Genomic DNA, 6,629 nt, shown 5'->3' with positions numbered 1-6,629 from the left:
TCTATAACTTGCTTTTAATTATCTAAAATATACTCCTGCAATGTCCACCTCACAATTCAGAGCATAATTCAATGAATAAACTATCCAATAAGATCTTATGAGGAACACTGCTGAAGAAATTATATACAGAAACTCATGAGTAATGATGCACAGCTTCCAAAGAATTATAATGAAAACAAAAGTCTGTGAAACATAATTTAATCTTTCAGATAATTCTGAGGAAACTTAATATTGTGTTGTGTCATTTTCTTCATGTTTTGTTTAGGTACCTGACTAAACCTAATTCTGGTTAGACAAATTTTGAACAAAAAAGTTTCATATATACTCCACGTAGCATCAAATGACTATAAACACTACAGGAGAATTTTGTTATGCATATTTGAACTTAACTGGAGTATCAATTTATAATATCTAAGAAAAATTGAAACTACAAAATGTGTATGTTAGCACATAAACTAACGATTATTTATTTTAGACTATCATTCATTTGCTGATTAAATCATATGTGACTACAATTTAAAAATGCATATATTAAAATATATTTAATATTGTTTTTTAGTTGTAGATGCACACAATACCTTTATTTTTTATGTAGTGCTGAGAATTGAACTCAGTGCCTCACAAATGTGAGGTAAGAAGCATTCTACCACTGAGCCAAAACACCAGCCCCTAAAAATAAAATTTGAAAAAACATGATTATAATAGAACTATCTGAAACAAAAAGTTGTTTCTTTAAAAGGATAAAAAGACTGATAAACAGTTAGTCAAAGCAACCAAAATAGTGAAAAGATCTAAATTAATGAAAGTAGAAATGAAAAAGGAGATATCACCACAGACATCATGGAATTTCAGAGGATCATTGGGTACTCTTTTGAAAACACACTTCAATAAATGGAAAAGTCTAGATGAAATAGAAAAATAATAAAATAAAATAAAATAAAATAACACCTTGCAACAAAGGAAATCCAGCGACCAGATTCTCAGCTGAATTCTACCAGATCCATAAAAAAGAACCAATTCCCATGCTTCTCAAATTATTTCCCCAAATACAAAGGTGTAGTGCATTTCCAAATGCATTGTATGAAACTAGTATCATCCTGATATAAAAACCAGACAATGAAAAGTCAAGAAATGCAAACTATAGACCAATATCCCTAATAAATGTACATACAAAAATTTTCATATGAAATAGAATCCAATCAAATTAACAACATGACCTAATTGGTTTCATTACAGGGATGCAAGGATGGTTTAACATACAAAAAGTAATAAATTATATTCACCACATGACGAATTCTGGAAAAAAATCACAATTATCTCATTAGACACAGAGAAAGCCTTCAAAATATTCAGCATCCATTCAAAAAAAAAACAATGAAAAAACAAGGATAGAGGAAACTTGTCTCAACATCATAAAGGCTACCCACAATAAATCCAAAGCCAATATCATACTTAATGGGGAAATACAAAGTATTCCTTCTAAAACCATGTACAACAAAAGAATGTCCACCCTCATCCATCCTATTCAACTTAGTACTTGATATTTTAGCCAGATCATGTAGAAAGGAGGAGGAAATAAAAAGAATACAAACAGGAAAAGAAGTCAAATTATCTCCTTTTGCTGATGATGATCCAAAGAGTTCCACCAGAAGACTTCTACGGGTAATAAATAAATTCAGCAAAGTGCCAAGATTCAAAATCAGTTTATGAAAATCAAATAATCAACACCAACAATGAATTTGAGAAAGAATCAGAAAAAAATTTATTTACAACAACCTCAAAAAATTAAAGACCTATGTATAAATCTAACTGAGGAGGTAAAAGACACCCTGCATTGAAAATTATAGAACAATGAAGAAAGAAATTGAAGACATCAGAAGATGACCTATCATGTTCACAGACTGGCAGAACTAATATTGTTTAAATGGCCATATTACCAAAAGCAATTTACAGATTCAATTCAATTCTCATCAGAACACCAATGACATTCTTCACAGAACTAGAAAAAAAGTTCTAAAAATAATATGCAATAAAGGACACAAAATCCAATTTCAAAATATACTACAGATTCATAATAACAAAAACTGCATGGTCTTGGCATAAAAACAGGCAAACAGACTGATGGAACAGAACTGGAGACAGATACAGTCATTTGATCTTTGGAAAAGGCATCAAAAACATATGTTGGAGAAGGCAGCCTTTTTAACAAGTGCTACTGAGACCACTAGATATATATGTAGAAGAATGAAACTAGATCCCTATCTCTCACCCTGAACAAAATTCAACACAAATGGATCAATAACCTAGGAATCGGATCAGAAACTTTGCAAATGAGGAGAAAATGTAGGGTCAACACTTGTACATACAGTTGTAGGCAACAACTACCCTCAATAAGATTTCTAAAGCTTAGGAAATAATACCAAGTGTATTGTTTCTCTCTATTTTAGAGCAAGTGGGTAAATGTGGAATACTATAAGAATCATCCTTGTTATAGTCAAGTCAAGGTCCTAAGGACACTTAGTAGCTCCCATTACTATGATGTGGCAGTTGTGGTCAGTATTCAAAATAATCCTAGAGACTCATAAGCTGAGCTTAGCCAAAGCTGTAACTTCATAGTTAGAATGTGAGCAGTTTCATAGGAAGGAATATATTTCATCTATTCAGAGGATGGAAAGTTGTGACTTAATGACATGGGAGGAAACAGCAGCAGCCAAATTTTGAGATTCTGTATAATACTTACAAGGCTGAAGGTTAATAAATTGATGACTTGCTTTCTTGGCTGTAGCCTTGACAATCAATGTTTTACCAGAGGCTAGAGGATCATAAAGAATATCTTATTGGAGGCTGCAAGAAGCCTGAAATTCTCAAATACTTCTTCTATAGATAATATGACTGTTTTTCAGATCCATAAATGACATCACCTAAAACTGCTAAACCACTCCAAGTACCATACATGTTAAGAGGGTCTAATACATGAGCAGCAATATGCCCTTCATATTTCTGAAAGCTTCACATTTTGTGACTCTTTGTTTCATTATTTTTTCCTGCCTAATATTTAGAATATTTCTATACATAGTTTTCAATAAAAAATTAATGATTATGATTCATTTATGTTGTACTTAATATCTATATTTGGATTTCTATATTCGTATATATGTGTATTTAGGAGCTCTTATTTCTGAGCTTCTACTTTTTGTTTTCTAGTTTGAAGAAATGCATGTACCATCCATTTGTTAGTAAAGTATGTTACTGCATCAAATATCAAGCAGAAAATGAAACCATCAACTTCATTCCAACTCCAGTAAAGATAAAAAGCTTCAGTATGCACCTTCTTGATCATTAACCTCACAGCAGAAATGGAGGAACAGAAGACTGATTATATGTCAAAAGTACATTACACAGGGAAGCTTTCATAGAATGTGATTTTTTAAGTATTTCTACATTCTGATGCTGAGTTCTCCACTCTTAATGTACTAAAAGTTGAATTTTTCAATGTAGTTCAAGCCAGTTCTGTACATGAATGAAATTAAAGTATACATGCCAATTAATGAATGTAGTATAAGGGGCCCCCAAAAATTTGTGAACGGAAACATTTATGAGACTCTAAATTCCATCATCACTATATATAAGAAAAACCACTTCAGAAGTTGAGAAGTTAAAATGACATGGAAAATACAAAAGAAAGGCAGCATTAGAAAACACTAATTTCAATGGCTTCTAAGTATTCTAACATGATACATTCATCCTTCCACATCCATGGAGATATAATGCTGAGAACACTATGGCTTTCTAAAGTATCTGCCCCTTCTGTAGCACATGTTCAAATGGTTATTGCCAGTATTTACTCCTTACCATTTCTAGACAATTCTCCTTATCCATGACAGTTTTTTTTTCTACATAGGTTAGCATCACTATATAGTTACACTATAGTCAGTTTTTTATGTAGTTGGTCTCTCAGAACTTTTGCTCCCGTGATCATTTCTACTACATTATATATATTTATACACATTTATAATTTGACTCAAAAGGTAAACTTTTCTTATTTTTTCAACTGTTTCAATAGTTCATTCTTTTCAATGTTATTGACTATCAAACTCATAGGGTTAAACAGGTTAAAAAATAGACTGCGAAAAAATATTGGTAATAACACAATATTAGCTTCAATATAATTATGGTGAGAGATTATTATAGTAGCACATGTATAACTCCAATCTTCTGACTAAAGCAGCACTATGTTTTGAGTCATGAAACAATCAGAAAAATGGAAACAAATGTAGTCTGAAATAGGTTATTCAGACTAATAGAAGTTTTGGCAGAACTATGGTTGATTCACAGAACAGTTGGATTATAAACCACAATATTCAAATAAGGTAACTATTTATGATAATTACTAAAATGTTAACTTGCAAATAAAGCACAGAAAATAGCACTCTACTATAAGTTGATTCAAGTACAGTACAAGATAAAGCAGTATAATTAGAAGTCTATGTAGCTAACAGAATATCTTAGTCTCTGACATGTTAATACCAATGCAATAATGCAAGCACAGTTTAAATTCATTTTCAGTTAAGATAATTGTTCATGTTTTCTTTACAAATACTCATCTATCTGGAAGTATCCTTTCCTTAAATTTTCGATGTATTTTGTTAATATGTCCTATGTATTTACTTGGTAAGGGCTTCTCTAAAGTCCAATACTTGGAAGTTTTCTAGATTACTGAGTGAGCCGCCTTATGGTCCACAATGCTTTAGGCTACTTACATGGCTCTTTAGTTGCAAAACAAGCCCCTACTCTATTCACTGTCTTCACAACTCATGACAGTGTTGCCTCTACGAATCTGAGAAAGTTAGTATTTGCTTTCATTTTCTCAATATTGATAAAAATAACCAACAATACAATCTTCATATAAATAATTGTGTCTATCATGGTAAAATACAGATCATGGGATTGCAGGGTTGTATGTTTTGCACCACCTCATTACTAACTCAAATCTAAACTCTGAAACCAAATAATCAAATGTCCTTGTGAACTGCTCTCCTACCTTCTCCAATTTCCTTCCTGTAACATCCACTTTGGATATACTCACATGTATTACCATTGTAACATTCATTCCACATAAATTCATTATCTTTGTAGAAGCTTTCTCCATTTAAGCCAAAAACAATGCACTGCCTTATCTGGAAGCCTCTTTTCCCTACAACAGCAAGTAATAGAAACTAAGCCAGTGTTTCCGCCTCATGAAGGAAGGCAGGAAATTTGCTTTATTGTCTGTGTTGACATAGTAAATCATCACTCTTCCAGGAAAATGCCTTCCCAAGTTGTACAGAACTCTCTCTTGCTGACTCACACCATTCTGGTGGTATCTATAATGCATTTCAGTAGTGTAACTATGTGAATGTAGGTCAAGATAGTTCTTCATTATGTGAAATTGCTAGGTATGCAGCAGAGCATTTAATACTTAACCAAATAAATATCAATGGAATGTCCTAGTTACCATGACAAACTGCCCCCCACAAAACAACAACAACAACAAAAAATCCATACACATCATGTACTTCCAAATGCTTTGAGGGATAGTGGAAAGGGGAGGAATGGAGTACTGCTCTCAGCTGGTTACTAAAAGATATACTTTATAGATCTTATCTCGAAAACCTATCTGCCCAATAATCAGTAATTCCAAAATCTAAATTCTTCACTCTTTAGCTAAATCTACTCTGTCTTATAGTTCTTTCTTATATATTTAGATAAATCTACCCTGGGTTCTAACTTAATCAGAATACCTAGAAGTAGAGATTGAAAATAAAAAAAAAATACAATGGTAAAAATTACAATTTCAAAGTGTCAAATGAAGAAGATTTAAAGGAAAGAATAATCAAAAAGTCTAAAGGTCAGAGATACCCAGAAGCAAGACCACTGCAGATGCCAATTCGGTCAACCCAGACCAAGTGTTCAGACATTCAGGTACACTCAAAGAAGTTCAAGATCAACTGAGAATAATAACGAGAAAACTATTCAATTAACTTATGTGGCCTCACTTCACTTGACCTGTAGAACATGTTTGGCAGCTTCTTCTCTAGGAATTTGGCACTAGTTATTTACTCAGCTTGGAATGTCCTTGTCTTGATGTTCAAAAGTCTCATTCTTTCATCTCCTTGAATTGCTGGCTCAGTTTTTTTCTTCTAGTAAAATTTACCCGATATTTAATTTTGCAGCTTCCCCCACTTACACATGTACTATCAATCCCCTTCAACTGAAATATATGTTTCTTCTTTCCAAAGCAATTATCAATTTTTGACACAATTTATTTTAATTCTTTACTACATTATTTCTGCCTGTTAGAATGTAAGCTCATTAGAAGAGAAAAATCTGTTTTTTCCACTGATATATCCCACGAACTTGGCATATAGCTACAGACCTCAGAAAACCTAACATTCAGAGATCAATAATTCTGACCTGCACCATGATGGATACAGGTTTTTATAGAGAATCCAGATATATCTCACCAAAACAAAAATGTGATTCTTTTAAAATACCAGGTTCTTTCATCATATAGCAGTCTCCCCCTTTTATCTGTAGAAGATATGTTCCATTATACCCAAGAGATGCCTGAAACCAAAAATAATATGAAA

The 6,629-nt window shown here is 32.4% G+C and overlaps 1 pseudogene; it reads right to left on the bottom strand.

Annotated features, from left to right (window-relative positions):
• Window positions 1-2,579: 2,579 nt before the first annotated feature.
• On the bottom strand, window positions 2,580-3,340 carry LOC144371299 (outer mitochondrial transmembrane helix translocase-like; annotated as a pseudogene).
• Window positions 3,341-6,629: the final 3,289 nt, after the last annotated feature.

Source organism: Ictidomys tridecemlineatus, chromosome 16, assembly GCF_052094955.1.
Source record: "Ictidomys tridecemlineatus isolate mIctTri1 chromosome 16, mIctTri1.hap1, whole genome shotgun sequence".
In the NCBI taxonomy this organism is placed as follows: Eukaryota; Metazoa; Chordata; class Mammalia; order Rodentia; family Sciuridae; genus Ictidomys; species Ictidomys tridecemlineatus.
This window is presented reverse-complemented; position numbering and strand designations above follow the sequence as displayed.